Source organism: Ambystoma mexicanum, chromosome 7q, assembly GCF_040938575.1.
Source record: "Ambystoma mexicanum isolate Mex_15411 chromosome 7q, UKY_AmexF1_1, whole genome shotgun sequence".
NCBI classification, from domain to species: Eukaryota; Metazoa; Chordata; class Amphibia; order Caudata; family Ambystomatidae; genus Ambystoma; species Ambystoma mexicanum.
Genome location: NC_090941.1, coordinates 185,151,120 through 185,163,409, shown reverse-complemented (window position 1 = coordinate 185,163,409; position 12,290 = coordinate 185,151,120). Strand labels below are relative to the sequence as shown.

The following is a 12,290-nucleotide window of genomic DNA, read 5'->3' as shown; positions in this document are numbered from 1 at the left end:
CTGCACTGTCGATTCGATGCTGTACAGCCATTACCATGTGGTAGTGCTCCATCCGCAGAATTCATGTTGACATCGGCTGTCCTCCTTTTTTGTTGGGCGCTGGGTTGAATGCAGCTTCTCACCTGTTGGGTGGAGAGAGCGGGGCTGCTCTTTCCTGTCAGCACCCTGTTCATCTCTTCTCTGCCACGTGTGTGCTAGTGGGCCTGTGTCCGGGCAGCCCGATATGCTGCGCCAGAGCCGGTTGTGGTGACCAGCTGGCGAACCAGGTGGTGGTTGCTGGTTGGGGTCACCCCCTGCCTCATTGCCAATTGTTGGAGCGGGTATGCAATGCACATGCTGTGAGCAGGGCTCAACAGATGCACCGTGAAATGAAGCACACTCACACAATGGCTGGTTAGTAACTGACGGCGCACTCCATGGCTGTCTCATTTATATTCTCTATGTCGTGGCATGCACATCCATTGGTGCCCTGCTCACATCACCACATCTATGGCTCAAAAGGTATTCCAAGTGTGTGTCAACTGGAAATTCCTACCACATCTCAACACATATTTGTATGTGTAAAGCACAATGTTCATCCACTTTGAGGCTTCCTGGCACTAATTAGTCACGTAATAGAAGTCTGCATTGTTATCCATCTAAATGGTACTCATTATATTCACCTATGAGGGATAAAAGGCTGATTAGACTGATCAGGATTTGAACATGTGATTTTCATGTTACACACAGATCTCTGCAATTGATGCATGAGCTTTCTTACTGGTCACCCCCCCCTTACTTAACTCTGTATGACCTCTAAGTCAGCAGAGAATAATTTACTTCTCCAATTTTGAACTGTAACAAAGAGCAGAGAGTATGATAATAATTGTACAATATATAACACATGAGTAGAATAAGTGATAGTGAAATTAGACATTGATTAACTCACTAACCAACCGTTTTTTGACAACCGTGATTGAGTACAACTGTCCAGATTTTGATTACTAACAGACTCCTTACCTTGCTTCCCCCACTGTTATTCATATTACACACCATAACAGCAGGAGGTTGGATATGGAAGAAAGGATTCGCTGGCTATGGGTATTCTTGGTCCGTATATTTGAGATAAATTCCTGTGTGGGGGTACAAAATAAGGATCATACACCCGGGATAGAAATGATTGGAATCTGAAGTTCAGCTGTTTACAAATGGCTTTCCCCATAGCCCACATCAGTGCAAACTTGATTTGATACACAAGCCCCAGAGTAATACATGCAGCACTCAGCATAAAACCAATCTTCATTCATTGTACATCAATGTGCAAGGGACCAGCTCTTTCCATTTCAAATGCAAGACATTCTTGAATCTCATAGAACTTATGTCTTGTGTTTCTTGAAAATGCCTTTTGCATTAGCTTTGGTGATGTAATGCAAAGTGGAATCCATCCCTGCATCCTCAGATTAATACTGTCCAGTTAATCTCACAGTTCACAGAAAATGAAACATAATTCAATTCACTTGCTCCTGAAACATAATAATCTGACTCTAAATACCCTTGACCAGTTCCCGTACAATAATATCTGGCATCAATTCTGAATGTACCTTCATGATATGTATGATCACATAAATAATATTTAATAATTCTTCTTGAGTCTCTTTTATCATGTCCAGATTGTGATGTAATAGATGTTAACCATGACTTAGATTGTGTCACTTTGGTCAGCATCTGGTGCTCCAACAAACACTGCTTTTATGATTGATGTGGTTATTTATTTATTATTTATTTATTACATTTGGTTATACACCCAAACCCTTAGGCATCACGGCATAGGTTACAGGCATATTAGACATTTTAGCAGTTTCATGAAAATAAACAGTTTGGTTGCAACATAGCAACATAAAAAGAAGGTTTACTTAAATTGTTGGTCACTTATAGACTAGAGAGGCATACTCTCTTGTTTAATCTAGTGTACCCACTAATGTCCCAATAGCTGTAAACAGTTTTGCTGCAAAAAGAAACCCCACCAATCTTGGTTTCCCTTATTTTGGGGTGTGATATTTGGTGTAAATGTCTTCTGCATCTGCAGCAACATTTTCCATGGCTTGTGACCATTCAAGATGGCTCAAATACCATTCTCTGATCTCAGGGGACATATGAGTAGAGGTTTTGAACTCTGTTTCCAGATACATACTTGGATCGAGGTTCACATACACATTCTGATTAACTAACCTGGGCTTAGCAACAATGAACAATGGTGTTTTCTGCAATACTACACTGGATGAAGGTCCACCATAAAAAGACTAAGGTTTACAATCCAGAACCAAACCATGAACTTTATAGAATTGTTGTGTTCTTGCTGGGCGTAGTCGTAGAAAAGATTGATAAAGCCTTTTAGGAGTCAGGTTAGGATTATTGCATTTATTATCAGCATAACAAAGTCACACAGAGAAAAGAAAAACACTACAGGGATCTGTCTATCTGTGCAGAGAATGTTGCCTCCCTCATCTCCACAAGCACATTGCACTTTCTTTATTTTATAGATGAAGAATTGTTCCACACTAGGCATGCCTAAGCTATTTTTCCTCACACCATCCTTCCTTCACATGTCCTCTGATCCCCAAAAGCTAATTGGAATCAACCTCAAGGGAACTCTGCCTGGGGCTCCATAATGCCGCTCATCCACAGAGTGTAGGTATTTAGGGTTTTCTGTGATAGGTAGAACATCAAACAGACGTTGATGTGACAAGGCCCTCCGCTATGCCATGCTAATGGGAGGAGAGACCTTGACACCCTGCAGGTGCCAGTATGAGTGCAGGACAGACCCCCTCCCGTGCTGTGCTGCAGAGAGAGCTAGCAATGTGGCTGGGAACAGGAAGACCAGCGCCACCACAAGGAGCAGGAGTCATGCCACCCACCATCCCAGCCACAGACAGTGAAACTGATTCAGGACTAGGGGCTTGAAAGCAGGGACAGACCCAGTGCAGCAGAAGCCTAGGGGACACCGATCCTGGAGGAACCGTGTGGGGTTCCTCATTGGGAAGAGGGAATAGGGCAGAGCAAGCAGCAAAAAGGCCCCTGGTGCATGACAGTGAGATTAACACAGCCGCCTGGAGCATAATGGGGCTCCAGCAGACAACGTCTGCTTGAGCCCACAACCATTGTAACTCCACTAACACCAGGGATTACATTATTAAAGAAACATCTCCAAGAAGGCCAAATTAATAGGGGTTGACAGTCCCCTGAAAACCATGTCAGCTTCTGTGCAACAAACAGTGCAGCCTGCACAATGAGGGAGCTGTCCTTAGAGACCATTTTAAGCCCTCTTTTGGAGTTCCCACAGTCCTTCCCCAGTTACACCCCATGGAAGTCAGGTAAGTGATTGGTAGGGTGAGTTACATTGAAGCCTGCTCTGAAGAACCATGTGTGGCCAGTTCCAGTCCATCCCCACATTGCCCTCGAGGTTGCAGGAGCTGTGTTGCACTCCATGTGTGAGGTAATTTGTGTGTTGGCGTCCGCGCCCTTCAGTTAAAGTGAGCTTCGAACGGTCGATATTTCAAAATCTCTGCCAGTCTAGAGTCAAAATGCCAGCGGCAGCATTTCCCTGCTTATTTTGAAGTTGCGTACCAACCGCATTACAGGGCCTCATTTGGGCTGCATTGAGTCTTGGTGCTTCTTTGCACTTCCATCATGGCCGCTTCTTTTTCAAGCACCGGAGTGCCAGTCTTACTTCTCAAGCCACTGCTGTGATTGGCCCGACCTCCACCTGAAGGGCCAATTGGTGGATCTGGCAGGCGAGGGCTGGCCCCCTCGTCAAGGCCCACCACCAAGGCCCCTGTCTGGCCTCTTCACCCTCCATTACATTGGCGCCTGCCCTGAAGATCCTTGTGTGGCCAGTTCCGGTCCATCCCCACATTGCCCCTGAGGCTGCAGGAGCAGCGCTGCACTCCCTGAGTGAGGTAAGCCCAGAAGGGCTTTGTGTGGTGGGGTCCGTTCAATTCATTAAAAGTGAGCTTTGAGCGCTCCTTATTTCAAAATCTCTGCCAGCCTAGATTTGAAATGCCGGCAGCACCGTTTCCCTGCTTATTTTGAAATTGCATGCCCACCACATTACAGGGCCTCATTTGGGCTGCATTGAGTCTTGGTGCTTCTTCGCACTTTCATCATGGCCGCCTCTTTTTCAGGCACCAGAGTGCCTGTTTTGCTCCTTAAGCCACTGCTGTGATTCGCCTGACCTCCACATAAAAGGCCAATTGGGGAGCTGGCAGGTGGGAACCAGCCCCCTCACTAAGGCCCACCACTACAGCCCCTGTCTGTCCTTGCATGGGACTGGAGGGAACACCTCTCCCTGTGGTGCAGCTACTCAGCAACACTCTCAACTGTTCTGGTACTGATTTGGAGATTCAACACATGCTGTCCACAATCAAAATTCAGATTTCAATTACCTGGTAAGCAAATATTGGTCATTCCTGGCCCCCCTCCTTCATTCTTCATTATCTGTTCTAATTACTGCCTGCTCCTTCTCATACCTGCCCTATCTGTAACCCATAACGCTATACACCATCAGCACCATGCATCTTGATGTGCATCATCATTCTTATTGCTACGGCCCTCATAAGGCCCTACTTTAATGAATGAACTAGAAAATGAATAACTTGTGACTGTGCTTTCAACTGTGCCTCCTTCATCATTCTGTACTGCTTTTAGTGCTTTTGGCTGAAATCGAATTTGTACATCTGTGCATTTTCAACTTGCTCAATGATCTCTGTCTGCTTGAGCGCCTGGTGTGATTCGACCATTGCGAGGTGCTCAACCCTCTTCCATGGTATACTATGGCTCCCTCTACCCCCCTCTTCTCTGCCCCCATGGCACTCCCCACCCCCCTTTCTTTTCTAACTGCTGCTCCATCTCATATCCTCCCTCTCTCACAAAGTTGGGAAGGAAGAAACTAAAATAGGCATTCCTGAGTTCCAACCCTGGTCTGCCCATCACAGACACCTACATCAATGTCTCCTCTACACAGACTATCACTGACATTCTCTTTTCTGTTCCTTCTTCTAAACTATAGACCCCCAATATTGTCTCTGTCCTCTTCCCTTTCTCCTACTCTTCCATTACTGGCAGCATCAGATGAGAAGTGCTCTTGGCACACTTCTCATCTTCCAAATGCACCATAAATGTCTATCATAATGGCACTATTGTGGCCCAGGGCTCTCAGGCCAACCTCTGCCTTCTTGACAGGGGTCTTCCTTCTCTCTTAAACTTCCCTCCCACTCCTTCCATCCCCCTTCCCTCATCCACCCTCTTCCCCACACCCCTGTGCCCTCCCACCCCTAAGCCCCCCTTCCAAATATTTTAAATAGGGGACCAGCTTCACTTAGCCACCCTCAATTCTCTCTCTGCTATCAAACATTCCTCTGACATCTGTCACTGCCTTGAAGACCTTGATGTCCTTGCTCTCACCTTCAAGGCCAGCTCCATCACTGCTTTTGGCACTCTTCTCCCTGAAGGCTACAAGACCCTGTCCAATCCTAGACCCTTCCGTACTGGTGGTGGTGTGGCTCTGATCTTCCCTGAGTGGGTTCCTGACTCCATCATCCTCACTCATACTCGCTCATCCTTTGAAAGCCTGATCTGCAGGATGTCCGTCTCACCTACTTTCTCTCTTACTCTCACCACCATCTGCAGACCCCCAGACCGTCCTCCCTCTTCCTCTCAGAATGGGGTGAAATGCCCTCCTCCCTTCTTGCCTCCTCCCCCAAACCTATCTTCCTGGGGGACTTCAACATCAATCTTGACTCTCTTGATGGGGCCACTGCTCCCTTCCACAACCTTTGTGACACTCTTTCCCTGTCTATCATTCCTTCTGGTCAAACCCACTCAGCCGGACACACCGTAGATGCCCTCATCTCAACAGACATCCCTCATTCTAACCCTCTCATTACCCCTCTCTCCTCATCTGACCACTCTCTCCTCTCTTCCCACCTTGACCTTCTCTGTCCACTGACACCTCTACCTCCACCTGAACTGCCAGTCTCACTCTCTATCATTCGACTGATGAAACGTGTGCCAGTCGCTGCATTTGCCTCTTCCTTCATCCTTCCTCCGCCCCTTCATTAGTTTTCTCCCTCTGACTTTCTACTTTCCAACCTCCATTCCTCTATCTCAGACACCCTGGACATCCTGCCCCCATCATGAGGATCCACATGAAGCCTGCCTCCAAATGCAATTCTTGGTAGGACTCCAGCTTGGTTGCTTTGAAACGCAAGTGCAAAGCTACAGAGCAGAAGTTCCAGGCATGATATGATATGATCGTTTATTTATATAGCGCCTATGCACAATGAGTTTTAAGCGCTTCAAGGCAAGAGAGGGAACAAGGGTAAATACAACCACATTCTTACAGGCCATGAACAGTAAGGATGTGAAATTAAATATTGTACTCAGCCTGACGACATTTCAGATAGTGCAAGAGCTAAGACATAGATAAGGAAGGGAGGGGGAGAGCGGGAAGGAAATGGAAACAGACAGGCGACTACTGTACTAGGCCTGACGACATTTCTGGTAGAGCCGGAGAAAAACAAAAGGTGAGGGAGAGGGGTGCAGAAAGGGAGGGGAGTGTCATGATCTCTGCTTCCAAAAGGTCAGGGTTTTCCCAACTCCCTTGGAAGCAGATCCATAACCCAGGTTCCGAGTGCCAACCAGTCCCAATTGGGACCTTTTGGACCCAGTCCTGGCGCCAGTGGCACCAGGCTCATAAATATGCCCAGTCCCAGCGCTGGAAGCGCCGGGCTCATAATGCTTGGGTGGACTTACCTGCAGCAGACCATGCTGCTTACTTGCCTGCCAGTTGAGCCTCTGATCCTCTTCTGTTTGGAACTACTTTTCCTGTTGGGTGGGGCAGGAGCCACTCCCTAGATTCAGAACACTGGAACTCTTCTGGAAAGCAGGAACTCTTTTCTTACCTAGGCGTGGCTGTGGAAGGAGACACCTAAGCACTACAGGAGGCTATTTAAACCACACCCGATGGATGAATCTTGCTTTGTGTTATTCTGCCTCCTCTGCAGCAGAACGCTCATCGTGTCTTCTGCATCTGATCCTGGGCCTAAGGAAAAAGGCTTACCATCCTGAATCCAGTCTTCAGCAACACCTATAAAGACAAGAAAGAACAGGTTAGCATTACGGTCTTCAGTGACAGCTCTTCACTTACCTGGTCCATCGGCTGTCACCAACGCCTCGCGCTGCATTCCGGCATCTGAAAGACAAAGGCTTACCTACTCTTCGTGCGCTCCGGGGGTCTTCACACTGCATTCCGGCATCTGCAAGACAAAAGCTTACCAACTCTTCGCACGCTCCGGAGGCCTTCGGCGCTGCATCCCGCATCTGAAGACAAAACAAGGTGCGTTTAAAGACATTGGGGAACTTTAATACTCACGTGCCATTACTCCTTTCCACATCTAACCCAGTGGGTATTCCGGCACCCTGCAGCCGCTCCAAACTTGTACCTGCAAAATAAAAAGACAGTTAGAGCGCATCGTGAAGCAGGCAACAAGCGCTTACTTACGTGCTTCCAGGCGCTTCTATTCATCACACGGGCTCCATCTTCAACTCACTTCAGCCCGTCATCCGCCATCGCCGGAACCCTGCAAAACAAGAAACATCATTACTAAAGACTTTAAAGACATTAGAATTACTCGAAACTTACCGTTCGTGCAGTAAACGACGGACAGCAGTCCTCTGAAGTCAAGAGGCCTGCTCCCCTTATTCAGTGAAGAAACTGGTTACAGCACCCTGCCCCGAGGCAGATGGAGAGCACGGCGTTCACTTACCTAAGGTGAGAGCGTTAACCTTTGGGGTTCTACAGGAGAAGAGAAAGGGAAGAAGAGAGAGACATTCAATAACCCAGTCCCTTAATCCCATATTTTCTATCTGCAGACATCTTACCCTTCAAGTCAGACATACAGTGCACAGGGGTCCAGCCCAAAGAGCCAGCCGTGTGTTACACATCACCTTTGCAGATACGGTATACGCCCAGTCAAGACCGGCGCCTCTACGGGAATCAGGTGAGCGTTACAGGGAGTTACAAAACAAGCGACTATCATACTAGGCCTGACGACATTTCAGATAGTGCTGGAGGGGTGGTGGGGAGGAAAAAAACAGTAATGGGAGGGTGGAGGAAACAGACGAGGTTGCTATCATATTAGGTCCAGGGACAATTCTGATAGAGTAAGTGCATAGAAGAAAGTAAGGGGAGGAGATAGGAAAAGGGAGAAGGGAAAGGAGGAGAGAACAGAGTAAGTAGTCAAGAACAGTGGAGAAGCAAGAGTGGAGTGCGAATACAATTGCAGAAGTCAGTAGTAACATATAATGTTGCAAGCCAGGATACAAGATGAAGATGGGAATAGCATGATTCAGGGCCACCATGAGTACAAGATGCAAAGGAAGTCCAGCATGAGAGTTGAGAAAGAGTGACGCACCATGAATGAATGAAGTCCATAAAAGTCAAATCCAGCATTGGCCACAAGACGGTGATGGTGAAGGAAGGCACCAGGTGGGTGGGGCTTGCTAAGTGGTGAAAAAGAGCAGCAGGCGGGAAGGCACCAGGTGGGCGGGGCTTATGCCAGGTGACCTAGATCCACTTGCACCTGCTCCCCATCTGCAAAGGAAAAGAAGCTGGAGGGCTCCTTAAGTAGGGAAACAGAGCAGCAAGCAGGAAGGCAGCAGGTGGGCGTGGCTTGCTAAGTGGTGAAAAAGAGCAGAATGCAGGAAGGCACCAGGTGGGCGGGGCTTGCTAAGTGGTGAAAAAGAGCGGCAAGCAGGAAGGCACCAGTTGGGTGGGGCTTGCTAAGTGGTGAAAAAGAGCGGCAGGCAGGAAGGCACCAGGTGGGCGGATCTTAGGCCAGGTGACCTAGATCCACTTGCACCTGCTCCCCATCTCCACTAGCTCATACTCTGACAAACTGGCCTGCCGCCTACTCCAAAGCAATACCGTCTTTCCATCTGCTTCAAGAAGAGGGCTCATGTCCAAGCCCGTAACTCTGGAGCCACCAACAACACAGCTGAACTCTTTGAAATCTGCAAGGAATATGCCAAACCTACCAAACTCCTTTTTCCCTTCCTCCTCCCAGGCCCTCTGCTCTGCACTGGTCACCCACTTCTCCTCTAAAACTTTGTAAATCCTGTCCTCTCTGTCATCTGCTCCCCCCTTGACTCCCTCTCTCACCTCTCATGACCCCCAAGTCCCATACTCTCATCTTTCTCTCCTATTGCACCAGATGAGGTCTCTAGAGTCGTCCGCACTATGAAAGTCTCCTCTAAACAGGTGTTCCCCTGCTCCTCCAGAACCATCAAGGATTGCCTCTCTCACTCCATTCTTGACTGACCTCTAAAACTGCTCCTTTGCCACTGGCATCTTCCCCTAACCCCTCAAGCACTCTCTTGTGCACCCTCTCCTAAGAAAAAAAAATAATCTGCTGACCCTTCTTGCCCAGCTAATTACTATCACCCCTTTCTTGGGCAAACTGATGGAGAAGCTGGTGATCCCCCAACTGACTGTCCACACTGTAATGTCCAGCTGCCTCCATGGCTACCACTCCAGTTTTGGGGCTGCCAGAGGCATGGAAATTGCTCTCCTGAACACCTGTGAAGACCTACTCTCCAGCCTGGATTCCACTTCTCCCCCTGCACTGATCCTCCTCGATCTCTCTGCCTTTGACACAGGCAAACACTCCATCCTCATAAAACGTCTCCATGATACCCTAGGCATCACAGACAGGGCACTGGCATGGCTTACCTCCTTGCTTTCAAACAGACACTCTCAAGTGCAAATGTGTCCTTTTCTTTCCACCAACACACTCTCTACCTGTGGCTTCTCTCATGGCTGCTCTCTATTGCCATGGCTCTTCAACATCTACCTGACCCCTCTGAGCCCCCCTGATCTCCACTTTCTCCCCTCACCTCCAGTGTTATGCAGACAACACACAGCTCTGCTTCAAGCTGCCATCCTCAACCTCCTCCTCCCTCATATCTGGCTGCCTGACTGCTATTCAGGCATGGTGCTCTGCCAGTGATCTCTGTCGTAATGGCAGTAAGACAGATATCCTGCTCATTGGGATGCCTGCTCCTTGTTTCCCCCCTCTCTTTGGCCAGACTCCTTGGGTCCTATCACCTCACCGACTTGTCAGGCAAAACACCTTGGGATCATCTTTGACTCCTCTCTCTCTTTCTATCCACACATCACAGACTTTGCCAAGAAGTCCTACTTCCATCTCCATCTTCTCAGGGGCATTCTGAATTTCTTCATCTTCACCCAGAAGCTCAACATCTCCAGAGCCCTGGTTTTCTCTAGGCTAGATTACTGATAAGAAAAGGTCACAAGCCAAAATGCCTCCTAACTGGTATTTGTCAAAAAAAGAGACAACACAGAGTGTGGTATGCTGGATGCAGGGTAAATACTTTATTGCAATATCCTGGAGAAAAGTCAAGATAAAAGCCACGCTCTCACTCCAGAATACTCCAATGTTTGAACAGTCAACAGGAGTTTATAAAGTACAGAAAGGTTGTTTGTGTTTTCATAGTTGTGAAAACCTATTGCTCCTGCTCATTTGCTCCCTTTGCTAAGCTACATATGGAACCTGTAGGTGTGCACCTAGGGATTGGGCAATTGTTATCTAAGACCCCACCTAAGGCCCATCCCTAAGAAAGTGCTACCTCATCATATCTGGAAATGAATTGGTAGGCCCTAAATTACTTCTGCTGTGAAAAACGACATGTGCTAATCGGGTACAATGCGCTCACACTATCCATCAACTGGCTCCCCGCTGAAACATTTATGTAGGTGAGAGAGCGGGAGAGACAAGTGCACCACCTTATTTTAATTAAATCAATTAGCCCATGTTTACCTCCCATGCCATGCCCAAGGCCTTGTTCGCAATCCATAATCGCCATCCTGCTCTTGACAGATTTATGAATAATTATTCATTGACTCATCCTGCTAAGAGTTCATTGCAGTATTTAATTGTTTTTCTTTAGACGCTCTTTGCATCTTCCCTTCACGCGTGGCTGGGCACAGAATGCATTAATCTGTCACTGCTTCTGATTTCCTGGGATGGTATAAACTTGAAATGGTTTGCTGTGTCCTTGTAACTTTATTTGTATGACAGCTGAACAAACACAATAATATCTTACTTCGCCATATGCACTTCCTGCAACTGCTCAGAATTGACATTCCTTTGGCCTAGTCATCATGGAGCCGGCTACAGAATTTTTTCTGATTTGTTCAAGCGTGTTCAACTCGGCCTTTCTAAAAGTTGCAAGGTTGAATTCTCTGCTGGTATAATTTTTAAAATGGCATTTTGTCATGTTATGTTCCTTCTGCAACAGACATTACCTCTGCATTTATTTGCTGTCTACCAAGTATCTGGTGCATGCCTGACACATGATTTTCAACTTATGGGTATGCTGCAACATGCCCCTACCTGTTATAGCCATGCTCCCCCTACATGTGTGGTGAGACCGCTCTCTTGGTATGCGCTTTCCTGCCACCTAGTCTATTCTATTTAAAAGGACACACTAATTGTGCAAGCTAATGCCTCCTCTGTCCCTACTTGTGTAGCGAAGCTAACTATTCTTTGGGCTAGCTGCATTTCCAGGAGAATTTAAGGTGCAGTTTCAAATGTGTTCTTTCTGATTCTGCAATTCTGTGTTTTCTGGGGAAGGCAGGGGGCACCTGCTTTCTAGCCAACAACTGCCCCACTACATTCCCCCCTCTGGTCAAGTCATCAACCACACCTTCATGTTTTCTCATCATATTATAGCCATCCTTAGGCAGTCACATTCTGGTGACCCCCTCACGTTATCTCATTGTGCTACGTATTCTGCTGTACTGCATGTCATAAATCAGCACTCGCCACCGTTGTCACATTTCAACCAGTGCTCATTGTCATTATGGGCATCTTTTGGACATGTAAACAATGCTCCAGTTTCTCTTACTGGCGGCCCCAATGGGTACATGGGACAATAAACTTCCTCATCAGTTTGAGTGTACTGATGTACGGTGTCAGCCACATTAACCATTACTGTAATTTGGAGTGCCTTCTTGTCAGTCTTTTTACATTGGCGTATTGCTCTTCTTAAGATGCAAAAAGCCATTAGGACCAGTACCAAAATTGCCAACACAAATTTGAATGCATCTGTCAGCCATGTGGGCATCCTGGATCATAGATAACTGAATCAGCTATCATCCTCAATGTCATTTACTCACTTCACCATTTTATCATGCAGCTCCTTCAAGGAATATATGGCCTCTGTCAAGGTCC

At 47.3% G+C, this 12,290-nt stretch overlaps 1 long non-coding RNA gene across 2 annotated transcripts in view; it reads right to left on the bottom strand.

Moving 5' to 3' along the window:
- Positions 1-12,290, bottom strand: part of LOC138528686 (uncharacterized) — a 285,554-nt gene that overhangs the window by 27,930 nt on the left and 245,334 nt on the right. For both annotated transcript variants that reach the window (XR_011284204.1, XR_011284205.1), the window contains exon 2: positions 1,000-1,112. This is a non-coding gene — a long non-coding RNA (uncharacterized lncRNA). The remainder of the gene's footprint in view (positions 1-999; positions 1,113-12,290) is intronic.